Below are 18,710 nucleotides of genomic sequence, written 5' to 3' on the forward strand. Positions count from 1 at the left end.
AGGAACAGTTGTTCATGCTAAAAGTACTTATTAATTAAACTTAAAAAATTATGGAAAACTGAAAGCTGTGATTTTTGTCAGAAGTGTATTGATGATGATTGACTTCGAGTGCCAGCGGAGCTTTGTTAATGCCAAATGCCGATGTGCTCCTCGAGCCCTTTTTCTGAATGGAGGGGCCACATACCTGCTGTTGTGGGCTACAAAAGCGTGGAGCCAAGGCGACTTAGCTTAATGGTGTGTTCTTTCCCTTATCTGTGACGTTAAATCTCTACGCACCTGTCAAAAGCGTAGCATCAAGGCCTTCGTACAGAAACGTAGGCTTCTGGTTGCCTTCATGTCAGTGAATCGCTCTGCTGCAATTAATTCAGCTGTTCCCAAACACGGAGCGAATCCTGGGTCTTCGGTCAGTCTTACTGGTACCGATGGTGCCGTGTTTCCCTGCAGGAGGACGTGCTGGCAGTGGCTGAGGTGGAATGCCTGGTATTGTACGTGCTGTCAGGAGAGGGCAGATGCTCAGGAGAAATAATGTTTCCGTGTAGACAGCCCTTCTGTCTTGCGTTGATTTTGGCAGCTCCTGCAACATCCAGGGAAAGTGATACCGACCACTGCTAACACAGCGAGCAGGTTAAATTCAGAAATCTAAACGAGCCCCAGCAGAAGGGAGCTAAAATCTTAATTTTTTGCTATCTTCTTTGCATGTATCTACATTGCTGGGCTATTGTAAAGTTTATGCTCCCTGTTAATGTATTAAAATGTGACTTCATTTGTTACACTTTCTCTAAGATATTTTCAGAGCTGATGACCTTCTTTACAGGAATGTGTGATAGACATTGCTGTTAGAGGATGCCTGCATTTTCAAAATCCTTCACAGATAGTGAACCTTAGCATTATGCTATGCACCTTTTCTTTTTTTTCGTTTTTTTTCTCTCAGATAAATCTCATTGAAAGATAAGACATGTGACTTCCCTCAACAGAACAAAGGCAGGCTGCCAGTATAGGTTTCGACTAAGGAAACTTTGGTTGGACAGACATAGTAGTTAAGGAAAATGCCCCACGTAACCCCCTTGTCCCAGTTCCTCCTTCGGTGACAAAGTAGCATTTGCTGTGCTGTGAAAGCAAGGCATTTTACCTAGCAGGATGGGGAGAAAAAGTGTTTTCTCTGTGACTTACCGAGCTTTTTTCAGGATTTTAATCAAGTGAGTTAACACTTGGATAAAGGGAAAGCTTTACTTTCAATTGTCTGTCCATGTTTTAATTTTATTTTTTTTCCCCCCTGTACCACAGCAGTAGTTAGTCTCATGTGTCAAAGGCTGTTTCCACAATTATGGTTTGCCTAATGGTCCTTTTGTTATAATTCATAGGCTAATAGAAGTCAGAGATGGAAAAGACCTATTAGATTATTGAGTCAATGCCCTGCAAATGCAGGGTATAATCTCCTAGATAGAGGATGTATCGGATATTATTAAACAGATTTTACACTTGATCTTAGCTAAATTGTGGTTAGTAGTCATTCGATTCCTTGAACGGTGTAATAACAATAGCTTAATTTCAGGTTTTGGGAGAGTATATCTGTATTTAAGTTTACCATTTGGCATTTCCCTATATCGCCTGTAGATGTGCACACTTTCTGAAGGAAAAATTATATATTCCTAACAGACAGCAGCGTGGAAAAAAATCCATCAAATATCTCTAAAAAACCTTTATATTTTCCTGGGTTAAAGCTGTGCAAAATATCAGCTTTGTTGGGAAAGGAAAGCTGGAGCAGGAAAAAATGCTTATCGACATAAGCATCAGCAGTAAATCTTTGTGAAAGCCAGCTAGTTTGGCTTCAGTTTTGAGATGACCTGTGAATGCCTCTTGATTTGGGCACAAGTGAATTCAGAATATTAAGGAAGGCTCATTTAAAAAAACAAAACAAAACAAAAAAACAGAGAACCAACCTAAGCAAAGTGACTTTAATGATTTCATCTTGATATTTTCAGTTCAATGCAAGAGTAACACCTTGCCAAAGCCAGAGCCAGCCTGGGGACGAGCTGACCAGAAGGGTTGACCCGCTTCATTCTCCGCTCCCCAACTAGGTCCCTCTCATATTTAGATAGTTACTTACAGTCAGGCTACGTAGCTGTCAATAACAACTGTCGATAAAGCTAAGCAAATCAGCAATGGCTGAGAAACCTGAAATTTTGTTAACTTCTTAAAGCAGACATAGCAGTGTTTGAACTTTGGGTTTCAGTGAATTAAACGTATCATAACTTACATTAACCTCACTAGGACCACATGGCTCATGATAGTGAACTAACAGGAGGACTGTCTGTTTAGTTAACTTGTGTTCTAAATATTTGTAAACTAGGAAAATGGAACGTTTTCACTTTGAGTGCCTTCTTTATAAAGCATTACTGAAATCAGATGTTTTCCAGTATACTTGGGTACCTTGTAACTACACTGGTTCTGGTTGTATAAAGCCAGTGTAACTTTAACTAAGAGAGTAAAATGCTTTTTTTTTTTTTTTTTGTCTCCTGAGAAAATATCTCAGGAAAGAACACGTGCTATTTGTCCTGTTTCTACTAAGCTGGAGGTCACGAATGTAAGAACTGCTGAGGCTTGAATGGTAAGCTTATTTGGTGGGTGGTAATATTGAATTTATCTTGGTTATCACTGTGTAATTGCCTGCTTCCTATTTGTTTGCTAGTTTAATTTTTTTTAAATTTTTCACATCTGTTTAGATGAATCAGCCTAATTAACATGCAGGCTGCAGCTGGTTTACCTTCATCACCCTATATAACCAGCCACCCTTTTCCTGTTTCTTTTGGTTTGAGGTGAGGTATGTGAGTAGAGCCCTGTGAGCTTTTGGCGTGTGATGAGCACCAGGCTGCAGCACCTCGGCCTGCCGGCTGGGCACAGCTGCCAGCAAGGCCCGGGTCACTCCTCATGTGGCACGGCCTCGAGGAGGCCTGGGGAAGGGACGCGTGTTTGGGGTGAGTTAACCTCTTGCCTTCTGTTACTTATGGTATGGTGTAAAATACTTATGGGCTGGTGTAAAACATGGCATAAGAGGCTGCGTCCGTCAGAAGAACCAGGGAACAGGGCTGGTGCTGTTTGAAACCATGTCTCGCTATTTTGGGAGTCACCTCACAGCTCAGGAAGCATTTGGATAAGTACGAGCAGCAGTGGGAAGGGCACATTGGTTTAAAAGGCTGTAATTAAAAGACGGGTAGGTTTGCTCCAGGACAAAGCTAGGTGTAAGTCTGCAAGTAGAATAGTCAGTTTTTGAACCTGAAATTCTTCATCAGTGGACTTTTGATCGAAAAGCACATTGCCAAATAGCCACCTGCATAGCTCCTCGTTGTTGGTGTAAGATTATGTCCAATCTTAGCTGCTTTACTCCATGCGGTGTTCTGTCTGGCATCTAGTACTACATCTCTTGGATGTGCAGCAGATCTGATGTCAGTCATCCTCAAATCTTCCTTGCAACTGATTTCTGCAGTGGTAGTGCTGCTGCAGACGGAAAGAGGCCTTGGTGGCCGTGACGCTGTGTGAGCACGGGGCAGTGGCCGTGACGCTGTGTGAGCACGGGGCAGTGGCCTTGCCGAGGGGCAGAGGCCCCTGGGGGTTGAGGGAGGCTCCCCTGACGCTGAGGTGCGTGGCGGTGCCGGCGGAGGCTGAGTGCCTGCGGCTGTCCTTCCTGCGTTACATTTTCTTGGCTTACTTCAGCTGAGCAGAGTTTGGTTACATAAAACTAATATATAACATAAATTTGACCTCTGAATTATTTTCAGTACTGCTTTCAACAGCTTTTCCTATAATATATGTCCTCAGTAATATCTCAGTAAAAGTCTGACTTCTGCTGTTAAAGAACAGTTGTCATCGAACATGTGAAAAAAATGGAACATATGCATGAATACTGCAAATATTGAGTGGAAAGTTCTGAGATTTTTAGGTGGCATTGTAGAAGCAGAAATTGTTACAGCAGTAGGTTTATGTACTTTATAATCTCATGTATCTGAAAAAATAACGTTCAGAACATTAACTGTTTTACAGCATGTTTTCATTACTGTAGCTATTACTGCACGAACCCTTGTTAGCCTTGTTAACAGATATTGTCTTGAAGAAAATAACAAAGGCTTTTGTTGAGAATTGTTAATAAAAAAATAAATAAATTACTAAATGCAACTCTTAAAATATGTTGACCTAGACTTTTTTTTTGAAAGTGAGTAAAGACTCCAGGTACTTGCATCTGGACGCACTAGAGATTAAGCTAGTTTCTTGGAGGAGCTGTAGGAAGTCCTCCCCATAAGGTGTTCTGAAGTTACATGCGTAAATAAAAATGCTCACTGTTCAAGACAATGTAAGCTTTTCATCTTGGCTGGATTGATGAGCAAGCAGAAGGACTTTTTAAAATGTTTCTAGATGTTCCTGGAGCTACTATTATGTACCTTGATTTTTGTATGAAAGGATTTATTTTTAAGTGCACTATTTCAAACATGAGGAATTGTGATACTGTTTGTTTATTTGTTTGTGTTCCTTAGTTTGCAGTTTCTGCAGCTGATCTGCACAGTAACTAAGTGACAATGAGGAAGACAGCACAAAAGGAGTAAGGTAGTGCTTATACTTAAAGTGAAATGATATTTTTCCTGATAGGTAGTAAGGAATGCTTGAAAAAACATTTGCAAGGGAGACATCTTTCTGCATGGCATAGAAAGGGTTTTCTACATTGTGAACACATTCCCCCTGTAGCAGGTATGCTTATGGAGTCTTCAGAATGCCCTTTACCTGTCAAACTTTATTTGATCTAAGTTTTCCTCCCTAGGGTCTATAATAAGCTTTAAAAACAATATATGAAGTGTGCCCTGAGGACCCCAAAACATTGGAAGCCACAGTTCCTGAAGCATTTATAGGGGAAAAACTGATGCCTCTCCTGAAGTCATTTGTGTTTACCCACTGTTGCAATGTGTCTGAGAAGCATATGGTATGCATGTTAGTAAAGGAAGCCTATTTTGTTTCAGGGTCAGAAAGAACATTTTTTTCTTTTACTGGTTTCCCTACCTGGACAGTAACTGGATGAACACTTACTACTTGAGTGATACAGTGCAGTGCAATTATGTCTCTCTTGTAACATTCTGATTTCCCAATCCCGTCATAGAGAGACACCATTAGAAAACTTCAAAAGCTTTCAAAACTTTTATGGTACGTGAAGATACAAAGGACATGGATGATGAAATTTGTTAGATTTTGGATGCCTGCTATAGTGTTGTGCGCAGGTTCTCTTGAACAGCTTAGTCTTGTCTTTGGAGAAAAAACAGATTTATGATTAATTCTATCTCTGACTCAAAATTAACTTTCTAGCTTGAAGCTAAATTGTATTTATTATTAGAGTTAGAGGCTCCATATATATACACACACATACTGTAAACATGAAACCAAAAATCTCAGCAAAAACTTCTAAAATAAGTTTGCGTCTGTTTTCCTAATGCATGTATGTGCATCAGGGATGCAAGGTACGGTGTGTGCACTGTGTGGTTTGTTTTATACCTTTGTAGTCCCTGCATTTCTAGGGTAGTCAGGGCTCCTGGTGTAAATTCAGGGAGTTGTGAGGTTGTGTCAATTTGTCTGCTGCTCCCTGTACTCCTGGGGAGCAGCCACAGTGCGATGCTTCGGGGGCAGGCTGTGATGGCGGTGGGGAGGGCATGGTGTTATGGTGTCCCGAACTCAGGAGGTGAAATGTTTTGCTTGTCCGCCTCATGACATCCACGACAGCAGAGACTTCAGGGTGTGACTGCAGCACAGCCCGAGGTTTCTTGCTGCTGGGGAATGCTGGGAGTGACTGGAGGTACTGAGGAGCAGTGCTGCCGTTACCTGTTGCCCGATGGGTTTTACACTGCTACCAAGACCCCTCATCCAGGTCCATCTGCAAGAAAACTTCCCTTGGAGGTGCATCATGCAGGTAAAACCCCATTTCATGTGGTTCCATTCCCCAGGAAGCTCTCTGTAAATCAAAACTGTGCTATTACTGCAGATGCACTGATGTTTTGTAGTCCTGCACTAGCCTCCAACCTGGTATCTGTTGCAGTAGTCATTATAACAATCTTTCTTTTTTGATGATGTAGGTGAAATCAATTACTTTTTTCACTACTCATAAATAATGCTACAGTAACAACTGCATTTCTATGCAGAAGGAGAAAAATCTGAGATTTCTAATTAGGGATTTCTTACTGGCAATTGCTGTAAATATCTGAGTCAAAAATAATTAAACACAAATTGCAAACTATACTTCTGAGTGCTTTAAGGTTTTGGACTGAGAAGCCAGGAAACACTCTGCACAGATAAACAAGAATCCTGGACAGTACTTTCAGTGTTAGGATTATTGAATCAGTAAGATGAAGTAATTTTGCCCTAGTGGGACTGGCAAATATATGGCCTACTCACCTCCTTTATCTTAGTAGAAAAGCACAGATTACAAAATGAATCTTAGTTTTTTCATGTTTTTTTAATTTCAATGCTCAATTTGTTTAAAACTGCAGTGAAAGTTAAGGTATAGATATTCTATGCCGGTTGTAAAGTTTCTCAGTGTATTAAGTTTGGCCTAGTTTTGCTGGACCTGATGGACTGGTAGCAGTTGCCTTCCGATACAACTGATACTTCATCCTGACAGCTGGGGCTGGTTCTGGGAGAGCGGTGAGTGATTCTGCTGACTGCACGCACGAGTCTGCTGAATGTGCCTTTTGGATACTAAAGGGCACGTGTGGCTCCTTAGACCTGTGTGTGCGTACACAGGCTCCTCAAGGCGTGGCTTGTTGGATCCTAATGCTATCAATCTTAAGGGGAAGCAGTTCAGGTTTTGTGTTAATGAAGCCAAGCCCAGGGCTGGATGCAGCTAAATGAGTCTATGGCAGGTGGCTCTAGGCACATGCAGGTAGGTAGGGACGGTGTTTCTGCTCATAGCCTTGATGTCTGCAGGAATGATGGAATTCCTCAGTACATGCAGAATATCCAAAAATTAACTGCAGACGTTTCGGATACTGTCACTCAGCGGCCTGCCTTATGGTCAGCATTTGTACTATCTACTCTGCAAGCACACAAACATGTTTTCTGTTCTGTCTGTTGTCACAGATAACATGAGCACTTCTATATGTCCTGTATACGCTGTAGCTATTGGCTCAAAAATCAGACATACACCAGTACCATCTTTAAAAATATCAAAGTGAAATACAAAGTTTTCACTTAATGAATGACTGGAGTTGTCTCTAATTTCCTTGCAAATATTGCTCTTAACTTGGCAAGATACTCTTGTTTTTTCCTGAATGTATTAAGTTCAAAGCTGTGGACCAATCTGAAATGAGTAATGAAAATCAATGAGAGCAAAGCTGGGATGCAACTAGTAATATGAAAGTTAAAATTCTTTTTTTTCTGGGTTTATTGTACTGTGCTTGGTTACATTAGGAAGTACACACTAAATTTTTAACACAGGCAGACTTTGGCTTCAGTAGGAATGGGCACCAGTAGTGAATAAATTAAAATGGAAGTTTTGGAGTCTGATTTTGCTCTGTTCCAGGGGAGTATTAATAATTTATTAATACCTGAGACTAATAAATACAAATTTAAGAGCACAAATTATAAGCACAAAATCACTAAGTTTTAGACATAAATGCCAGTTCTCTAGTGCAGATCTTGAAATTTGAAAATTTCAGAGGAGTTAACCATCAGTCTTGTTATTTCTAAATTATTACAGGCACTTTCTCATCACTCAGCTCTCCTCTAAGGACTCATTAAAGTTGGTCTCTCAGCCCTGTAGACTGATCCCCTTAGCAGGGATAACTTAGCAAGTGATAAACTGTACCCCTTTGCAACAAACCCTGATCACGAGGTGAGGTGGTCCTCCCTCAGTGGCCTGGATTCTCCTTTTGTCCTCCATCAACAGCAGGTGGATTTATTTTCAACAACTCATTCCTTATGGTAATCTCTGTCCTGGCTAATGCTGTTTGGAAATACAGATGTACTCACTGAAATTCCATATATTTAGAGATAGCATCCTCCAAGAAAGTTGTATATAATGTGAAAGAGTAGCCTTTAAATAATTAATATATGGCTATATTTGTAGCTGCATCCTAGAAAAGAAAAAAGGCTGACTTTTCCATAGTCTTGTGTCCTTTTGTCAAGTCTTTGTTTTGGCTTGATAGAAGCTCTTAAAAAGTTAGTTGTAGTTCTTAACTCCTTGTCTTTAAGCACAAATTAAAGTGCATATTTTTTGCCTAGAATCTAATTTGAGGATGCAAAGAGTTATGGAAGAATACTGAGGAAACTGTACCTACGTGGCAGGAAGTTCATAAGACACTACACGAAAGTTAGACTGTAATTAGAAATTTGAATTTCTGGAGTACATATTCCGAGGGTGGGTGCAGACATGATGCAGGAGGGTGTACGGGGAGAGGCCAGTGCTGTGGGTGTGCTGGCCTCCTTCGTGGCGTCTTGTAGAGCACCCAGGAGCTCCTAGCCTACTTAGTTGGTAAAATACTCAGCCTGCACCATTCGGGGGAAATGAGCTGAGGCGGGCGTTGGTGTCAGATTCCTGCCTGGCACGTGTTGCTGCGGGAGGCCATATGCGACCCCTCTCTAGGATGCTTGGTTCCGGAGCTGACCCGTGGGAAGTGCTCATCGCGTCCCCCCGTTCACAGGGCTGCTGAGCCTTGCTTCTGCTGGCTCGGCTCAGGCTGCCTGGGAGCCTCGGGCTTCCATACACAGCTCTGCCAGACCGTAACTGTTTTTTTCCAGCTAATTGTATAAAAGTCCTTCTTTGAATTAAACCAGCTCTTGCCTACAAATGTTTAACAAACATTTAGGAAATAAATACCCAAGCATTATTTAATTACACTGGAGATAGGACTTTGCTTGTGCGTATCACCGGCTGTGTTTGAAGACCATGTCAATGGATGGGTGGTTGTTATTCCTGGTAGGTTATCACTTAGAATTTGACTATTTCTTTCTGCTGACCAATTGGGCTAGGAATACAAGTACATGTAGGCCATTCAGAATAGATTATCCGCAGTGGCTAGCAGAACTAAATATTAGTCCATGTGTAGCTTTATAATGCAAATATGGGTTTTAGTCTTACATGGTGCTTTGTCACATTTTAAAAAAATAAAAGCAAACAAAACCAACAAGATAACCCCAACACTCACCGCCCTGATCTACTCACCCCCTAGATATTTAATTCATAAGGTAGATACAGACCCTTTCGTGTTTTGTAGTAATTAGTTTTGAAAAGAGATCTAAGGTAACTAACCTGCTATAATGCATATTGTGTCCGTCACTCTTTTGACAGTACTGTCCTCGTAAACATGCGGGCAGTTCTCTGCTTTCTGGTGAATATTGAATTGGTGTTCCTAGAACCTCCAGTGCTTTACTCTTTGGTAATACTGCTCTGAAGCACGACCAGGAACATTTCAAAATCTGCAAACCAGGCTTGCTTCGTGGCAAAGAACCTTAATAAGCCACGGCTTCCTGGTTGCCAGAACACATTTAATACTTCTGCTCCATAAAAGATCATTTCTTTCTAGGGAGAATTAAAGCAAACGGAATGAGAAAGGTCCATATGTATAAACCATGTACGGTTATTCCTACAATTACAAGAAAGATGGTGATAATTACCATGGCAATTTGCTTCTTTATGGATGAGATTTCTTCAAATAGATGCAGAAATATCTCCTCTCTGTCTCTGTATCCTTGTGTTTAGCTTTTATCTGAGATAATGGTTTCACAGCAAACATTTTAAGGAAATTGATGGTGCTTACAGGAAAGCCTCGTTTTTAAAAATGTTAACATTTTTCACTAGTCATGTAACTATCTGTAAATAAAAATTTGGCCTTAATAGTTTCCATTTCACATTTAATATCCAAGGGGGATCTTGGTAACTAACCAAACTAGGGGAAACATACAAGTGCGTCATCATCCATATTGCTGCTTTAAATTAGTGTAGGTTACTAGCAGCTGAAAGTTAGCAGAGTTACTCTGAGGCCCTGCTGATTTGCTGATCTTGGCTTACACCCTCTGTGGAGGCAGGTGCTGCCTGCACCGTGGCCATCTCAGCAGAGGTGAAGGAATGTGGAAGAGCGAGGCAGGATGTCCTTCCCCAGCATCAGGATGCCTTCTGTGGGGCAGCAGAGGTCCAGGAGCTGGGGGCTGCGCTCTGCAGAAATCCATCCATGTTCCGCGTGGCTTGTAAGACGCATCCTGTACGCTTCCTGCTTACCTGCTTTCCTGTAGTACCAAAACCTCTGAACACTGTAAGAGGCCCTTGGTCACCTACTGATTCATCAGTGCCAGATGCCCTTTTAGCTTTCCCTTAATTTACCTGCCAACCCACCCCTGCCGCCTTTTCCTATGCTTTTGTACAAAACACCATTAGTACCAAAAGAAGAATCACTTTTGCTCACATAGATGTTGATGTGATCCAGAAGTGGTTAGTTACCAGAAGAATCAATTCATCGAGTAGATTTTTCAGTAAAGAAGGCAAATTAAAATGAATAACATGTTCTAACAAATATAATCTGACTGGCTTTATTTTGCATGTTCACGAGACTAGCAGTGGCTCTGTCTTTTGATTTAGGTTCCCATGCTCAGTTACTTGGTCATACAAACTTGGATTTCTGCACTTCTGGAATTTTATTCTTTGCTCTTAACTTCTCAGATACCAGCATTACATTCATTAGTTAACAGCAGTTTTATAATCCACGTTATTTAGCAGCAGGTAAACTTGACTTTGGTTATGATTAAACCATGTTGATTTTTTTGGAAGAATCATTCATGTTTTTCTATGCAGGGGTTTATAAAGTTAATTTGTTACTACAGGGATCATCAGAACCCTGTCTTTTCATTTAAACCCAGAAAAGAGCCTCTTGAAATACACTTACAATACAAGCTTGAAGCTTATTCTTTTTATTCCTTTGTGTGAGAAGAGCCATGCTCTGAAGTCTAACAAATACACTTTTTAGACTGGATGTACTAATTCAGCACCCCATGCAATGTTTAGGTAAGTGCTGTAGGGTTTTCCAAGAGCAGTGCCAGCATCATTCCTGACACCTGCCATCAGGTGTCCTGTCACAAGTGCTTATTTGAGGTGCATGAGCAATACAGGCAGTGAAAAGAAATGGGCTTCTCCGCTCTGTGCTTCAGCTTGCCAGAGCCAGGAGCCACCCTTTTTCTGCTGGCCGTTCTGATAACCTGAAAGTAAATACTGAAGGTGAATTAAAGCAAATTCCTCAGGTGCTGTACTGGGAGCCTTTTAAGAATTTGACTGGTCCTCGCTCTTCGTAGGTCGGTGGGCAGTAGCTCAGAGCGTGTAAGGTCCCGCAGGTAACTCTGTGCTTTCCTCCTGTCAGCCCCACCCTGGGGCTGTGAGTTCTGCTGGCTGGAGGCACATCACAAGTCCTCCATTTCACGCGTTCCTCAAAAGTCACGGAGAGGAGAGCTGCTGGTTTCCTGATGGTGTTTTTCATTGTGGTGTTGATAATTGGCAGGAATTGCTTTCTCTAGGCCTGTTATGTTTTTAAAAAGTGATTTTTCTCTTTGTCATTAGAATCTGGTTCTGATTTCCTTACAGTAAAGATTTTCGGTAGATTGTATCGCCAGAAAGACAAATCTGTTAGGTCAACTTTGATTACATCGGGGAGACATATTCCATTATATAATTCACTGGGGTCTGTACTATTCTAAAAGCAAAATATAAAGCTACCTCAAATGTCAGAGTTTGATAGATTCAAAATGCGTCCCCTCCAAACTCCATTAGGCCTTCTAATCTTTAAAGCTCTTCTAGTTCCTCCCACCCGTGCCTTCCAGGATCTTATTCCCTGTCAGAGGCACTTCTCCCAATAAACACTCTGGACAATTTAATCTTGCTTCCATGATTTGGCTGGGGTGAATGTCATGTTCAGCATAAGGGAGGGAAAAATACGGTAGACATTTAAGTGGCTTCTTTCTTTCATCTAAGCATAATTAAATATTTTGAGGGTATAACCCAAAACACACAAATGGAAAGCTATGCATGCAGAATAATACAAAAAAAAGAACAAATGTGACTTATCAGGTAGGTACAGACTGAAAAGGTGTCTGCATAACGATGTATTATACTATGACATGCTTAGCAAAATAAACAGTATAGATCAAAGTGTAGGGACGCTGAGAACAATTGCAAAATTATAAGATTTTTTTTTGAGGGGAGACATCAGTGTTCTGGATAGTAAAATAAGTGGAAAACATGCACAAAAAGAGCATGTTAAATTGAGAGGAGGCAAATCCTGCAAAAGCATTTGCACAAATATTCATTTATAAATCTAACAAAAGAGGATCTAGTTAAATTGTTTAAAAACCCCACCCATGTAAGGTATTAGCATGCGGAAATGAGAGCTTATCATGGCACTTACATATGGAAGATGTTTGTGCCCAGTATTATTATTATTATTACTTTTTGTCTAACTATATTTGGTTGCAGTTTAGTTTATCTAATTATTCCATGTAAAATCAAAATCGGCCTTTTTTACACTTTTGCTAGATACAATGGAAACATTTTGCATTTGTCAAGGCAAAAGCTTGTCATGACTGTTTTGTTTTTGCCAGCCTGTCAAATAGATTGCTTTTGGAAAACATGCACATAATAGTGCAAATAGCGCAGTTCTGAGCAACTGCGATTCTGAAGGGGTGAGCTTTTGTGAGGAGCTACATTTGGTCAGCCCCTAAACCTATTCTCCGTACTAACATCCCAGGCATGTCTATATGGTAGTTTTTGATACAACTACATAAGAATTTATTTCCCTATTGGTATGTGCATTTCTTTTCTGTTGGGCACTAATTCATCAGTAATTAATGCATGTAAAACTCGATGACATCCACAGAGACTGAGACTGCAGATTCTTTGTTATTACTACAGTTTTAGTAAAGGTTAGCAAGTGAATGTCTTCTGCAAGAACATCCATGAAACTGTCTGATTCTATCATTGGTTCTATGGTATAAAAGATCAAGATATTGTAAAAGTGCATTACAGGATAAATACCCCTTGCATTGGAAGCAAAATTTTTTATTTTTTTTCCCTGGTGGAAGAGTGTTGTAAAATAGTACTGTATTAACCATATCTCTGTTTTCTCAAGCTGAGCCTAAATTATTGAAAATGAGAATTTTACAATGTACAGCATTTTAAAAATGGGCAAGATTGAGATGCAATGTTTTACTTAGTTTGGTAATCTTTTTATCATTTAATATAATCTTAGAATTACACATTTGGATATATTAGATGTGTTTGTCATGTGAAATACAAATTATTTGTGTTTCAGAACAAACCTTGTTGCTTCAGATTGCAGGAAAAAAGACAATTTATCTCTTTTTTTTGGAAAAAAGCACACTGATTGGAACACACTCTTACCCTGGGTATTCTGAAAAGGAAGGGTTTGTTTAGTGATGCTGATTTAAAGCCCTATCGAAATGATATGAGCAGCAGAAGTCTCGGACTTGTCTCCTCTGCCAAATGAGATACAGGCAGAGCAAGGAAAAGAGAGGAAACCACAAGTTATTTCACTAATCATTTTTTTTAAACGGAGTCCAGCAAGACTGTACAGAATGTGGAGGAGGAAACAAGCTGTAGCACTCACAGGTTATCATGCTGCTTGTAGCACAGTTTGGAGAAGCCCAGGGATTGTCTCACTCTGTACTAGAAATTAACTGCTCCTAGGAAGTCACCTTTCAAGACTTTCCCTGCTATGGCAGGCGAAGTGATTTTGCAGAAGCTTATTGGATTAACATAGCAGAAGACTAACATGAACAAACCCACGACAGCCCCAGAGAGTATTGCAAAACCTTCCCACCCCGAACTTCTTACCTCCGTGATTTCTGTATTTTTGAGGAGAAACTCAAAATTTGGTTGGTGGGAGCTTCTTGCTGTGTCTGTGGAAAATCTGTTGAGATTTGTGTGAATCGTGTGATGTTGAAAATTGCCCTTTGTCTCTGCATTTATTCTCCTCCTGACATTTTGGTTGAGGTATTTTCTCTTATGTCATAAATGTTATAAACATCTAGACTTGAGAAATCTGGAAATGTTTTAGACTTCTTTGGTTTGAACTACAGGTGAACCTCTCTTCTCTCTATACTTTGTTTATTTATGCCTGAATGTACTAACCACGAAAGGATACAGTCACACTTACATGTAACATCAGTGGTTGTTCTTTGAAGTCAGTACTAGCTTCTATTATGAAAATACTCAGGTCTTGGTCACTCGCTATTTAAAGGCAGTCTTTTTTAATTCTTCCTGAACTGCTGTTTATCAGATGCCACCTTCATCTTCCTGTGAGCTGAATATAAGCGAGACTTAGTAAATACTGGGGTGTTTTGGTTAATGGTGAATTCTACAAGGTGTCATTAAGTAGGAAACACTTTCACATACACTGTGGCTTTCTAACCCACTAATACTCTAAAAAAAAAAGTCATTATTAACATGTCTAAGCTTTCTGGTAGTCATTATTGAGGCATTCATTATAAACCCAACTTTCTGTCTCAGATCTCTGATTTATGAGATACTGAAGTATTGATGCAGTGATCAGCTTCAGTATTTCCAAAACAACAGCGCGCTGATAAGAGAACAACCTTCTCTCATGCTTTCTGGTTGTCAGTTTCTTTAGAGATACCTGCCCCTTGATGCTTGTTTTGCCTCAAACACCCTTTCCTCAGCCCATAACCCCTCCCTCCCAAGCCAAAAAGGAATTAAAAGGAAGAAACAGTTTCATGAGGTAAGCGTTGAAAAGACTTTCTCTCTCAGCTATGAAATTTGCCATAATACAGAGGTTATGCAAAGGTGCCTCGCTGTGTAAACTCCATGTTGAAGCCTTCAAGCGGACTAGAGAGCCTTGTTTGTGTTCTGTGCCCAAGAGTGAATTTCATCCTAGATATTATTAACAGTTCCTGTGCTTAACTGTGGCACAGCTAACAGCAAATGATCACTTAAATCTCCAAAGTAATAAAGATAGATAAATTACAGTAATATGAAAATCTGCGCTTCTGCAAAAAAATCCCCTAGTATTCTTTGGATTGCATCTGACCCACAAATACTTGGATAGGAATCTTTCAAAACTGAAATGAAACTTAGTGTGAATTTAACTGTTCCAGGAAATTCAAGTTGAGTCACAGTGTCTGAACAAAAACACACAAATATCATCGACAGTAAAAACACATGACCCTTGTTCTGTCTGAATAGGTTGTGGTTTCTGAGCTGGAAGTTGGAAATGCTTGTTACCACCTAACATTACCCTTTCCAGGAGTTATGTAGCACTAGGGTACCTCACCAAGAGGCATCCACTTATATACAGGGTATAAAAGGTTGAGAAATCACAAAAAAAAGACATACTTTTATGTGGAAAAAAATGCATTCAGCATTTTTCCTGAGTAAAATATGCAGAAAAACTGCTTAAATGGGGCATATAATTTTTAATGAATCAGGCCTTTTCTCTTAGGAAATGAAGCAAGTATGATAAATATGATGGAAACTGGTGAGTATGTAGGGTCTAGTAATCATATCATCATATTTGAAATCCACCTGAGGGTTGATATGAAAGGTAGTAGCTCAAAAGGATTGTTCTTTGGACTAGCAGACTTTGAGGAATGTGGAATAAATTGAAGAAATTTGATTGTAATCAATTAACAAAAAATCTGCTACTGAAAATAGGGAGATACTAGAGGAACAATTAGAAAGACATGAGGCACATTAATTTCAATAAAACAAGAGCCCTCTTACTTTAAAAAAAAATATTTTGAAGGAATCCAGGCATTACTTTATTGGAAATGCCTACCTTGCAGTAAAACTTCCCTTATCTGGTTCGTTTGCTTGTTCCTTGAATGCAAGCAACACAAGTTATAAAAATCCTTGCAAGAGGAATTTCTTCCACTTCAGGCCTGTGCCGCAGCCTCTGTTAGGAGCTGGCCACTTCTGCAGGCATCTGTAGTCCTTCAGAGACGTGTGGCAGGGCTGTGGAGATCGTTCCAAGTGGTGATGGAAGAGGAGAACCAAGTGGTCAAAGGAGATGTTGGAGCAATTTAAATGATGTACCTGTGGGAAATAAAATTATATATAAAAAAAAGAAAAAAGTACAGTCTTTTTATTGCAGCACTTGATAAAACTGTGAGGAAGAAACTTTAGCTGAACAGATGCTGGAAATTCTGTTGAGGTTTGAGATGGGTTAATGAGGAACAGAAATTAACATCAGCAAAGTATCAGTGAGGATGAAGGACTTATTTCCATTGCTACTTAAATTAGGGGGCCAAAGCTGTTCTTATGTCATACATAGAACTTAAATGCGAGGTGAAACTATTGCGAGGTTGAACTTATGACTGTTGGCCCACTGCTGTCTATTATAGTGGATTCATAATAAAATATTCTAGGATTTTGGTCAGGACAGTAAGTACATTATACCAAAAACTTCCCAGCCATACAGTTAGATTACAATGACTGTATAGAACCCTATGGATTGCATTGCACAAAAAATGCGGAGGTTTTACTTTATATGTTTTAAAATGTTCCTAACACCAGATTTTCAGGTGTTTTAAGTCTGTTTTTACCTCAGCTTCTAACTGTGCCCTTAATTCAGAGCTGATTCAAAATGAGAAGGAGAAAGAGTAACTGCTATAGATATTCTTTTAAATTTATTGTTTGATGGAGAATGGATTTTTAGAGTTGTGCATGTGACAGCAATTGTATAAATTAAAAAAAAGTTTATCTTGATCTGCACAAGCAACTCTACACTGAACAGCACATTTTCTCTGATTCCGTGAATCAACCACACTGATAGTTCCTAAACAACTGCATTCCTGTTGCTGCCCCTTGAGTACGAAGAGGATATTTTTCTTCGGTTTGGTCCTTTTCAGACACATAGAGTTTTCTCAAGAACAGTATATAGAAAACTCCCGACTCCTTGGGAGAACTTTGGACAGATATTGGAAGGTTACAGGAGTATTAATATATAGTTTACATCTTGTTAGTTTTCTATTTAGCTCTGGCATCAAATGTATGCTAGATATGGTAAATTAAAGAAGTATCAGCAGATGAAGAAAAATGGATCTTCACAATTTTTAGACATTAAATCTATTCATGTATTTATGTATTTCTGGAAATGTACATAGACTTGTTAATAATGTGTTCCTTATCTGGAGCTTGTGTTTCAGATTGGATATTCATTTTCTGCAAAACAGGCTGATTGGCAAAGATGAAGTCAGAGCAGCATACAGCATTTGCATACCTCTTATGGAGATAATGAGGCCAATAAAATAATTCGTTACTTTTAATAATACACTATAAATGGAGACTACAAAGAAATAAAGGATTTCTGGCAGCACAAAACTCTCAGTTTACAAAAACCAGAAGGGAAATTAAATAATGGCCATCAGTATTGAATAATCAGGGTTGCGTTTTTGTTTGATCAGGCCATCAACTAGTCAACTTCATTCCAGCCATAAACATTAGGAAGTATTTGTCTGGAATAATGTAATCCCTGTGACTTTTTAAGTAGTTGGGAACAAAACACCCAACTAAGCAACGCCCCTGGAAAATCCACCCTAGTGGCAATCCAACACTATACCTCTTTTTTAGTGTATTTATTTGTTTTGGAATACACTAGGGTTCAAAAGTAATTAAAAAAAATTACATCCAGCTAGAAGAACCCCAAAGGGTACATAAAATTTTTAACAGCTGTAGGGTTGTACTATCACCCTTATATTCACTCCACTTTTTCTTTTTTTTTGATTCGTAGGGATGGCAGACATCAACATGGTCTGAGTAGATGTATCTCAAAGTAGATTCTCCTCAGGCATACCTGTAACTGCATAAATTTACCCACCTTAATATGGGCATATCATCAGCTGCAGTCCATGGCAGTGAAGAAATTTTTTTTTGTCCTGCCTTTATTTTATAAAGGAGAAAAATTCAGAAACCCAAGTGAGAGGCCTTACCTTTGGAGCTGCTAATCTTCAGTGGTAAAAGAGTACTCAAACTGAAAGCTATAGTAAAAATATGCTCACAAAATTTCTCCAAATTAACAGCAAGAAGGTAGTCCTTTTTCTTGTTTTGCTTGTCCTGTATCTGTTCCTGTATCATGAGCTTTATCTTCCTGTGTATAACAAAGGAAATCAAAATATCCCACACCTGACCCAAATGTGATAGCTGTGAGTTTTATTGCTCATTATGCCATAATTTACAGGACTACAGTGCTTAAAGGTGTGATAAAAGCATGTTCTTTCTGGGCAAATTAAACCAGTTACTTGAGAAGAAAGGTAGCAAAAGAAATTCAGTGGAAACACTAAGGTTGTTTAATGTTGCTTATAAAGGCTGAAGGTTTTGAGACTGCCAATACAGGTATCAGGCTTGAAGGCTAAGGAAGCTAGTCTTTTCTTATCACAGACTCTTCAACACATTGGATATTTTGGGAATTTTAACTGCCATATAGCAGCTCTCCTCATGACTACAACTGTCGTTATCATTAGAATTCCCAAGTAGAAGAATTTGACAGGTTGGTTTGGAAAGACCCCATCACCATATATTCATCTGGGATAGATCTGCCTCTCTCTAATGTTGTGAATGGAGCTACCTGAATTTAACCAGTGGAAAACCTGCTTCTTGCGTGTGGTTGCCATTTCATCCACAGAAGATTACCTGTTGCCTCTGAAACCAGGCCATGAATTATTATTCATCT

At 39.6% G+C, this 18,710-nt stretch overlaps 1 long non-coding RNA gene across 1 annotated transcript in view; it reads left to right on the forward strand.

Annotated features, from left to right (window-relative positions):
- Nucleotides 1-1,961: 1,961 nt before the first annotated feature.
- The window catches only part of LOC310901688, a 49,327-nt gene continuing 32,578 nt past the window's right edge, over nucleotides 1,962-18,710 (forward strand). Inside the window, exon 1 of the long non-coding RNA XR_014586035.1 lies at nucleotides 1,962-2,975. This is a non-coding gene — a long non-coding RNA (uncharacterized lncRNA). The remainder of the gene's footprint in view (nucleotides 2,976-18,710) is intronic.

The sequence above is a fragment of the Anser anser genome (genome assembly GCF_964211835.1).
Source record: "Anser anser genome assembly, chromosome: 6".
Classification (NCBI taxonomy): domain Eukaryota; kingdom Metazoa; phylum Chordata; class Aves; order Anseriformes; family Anatidae; genus Anser; species Anser anser.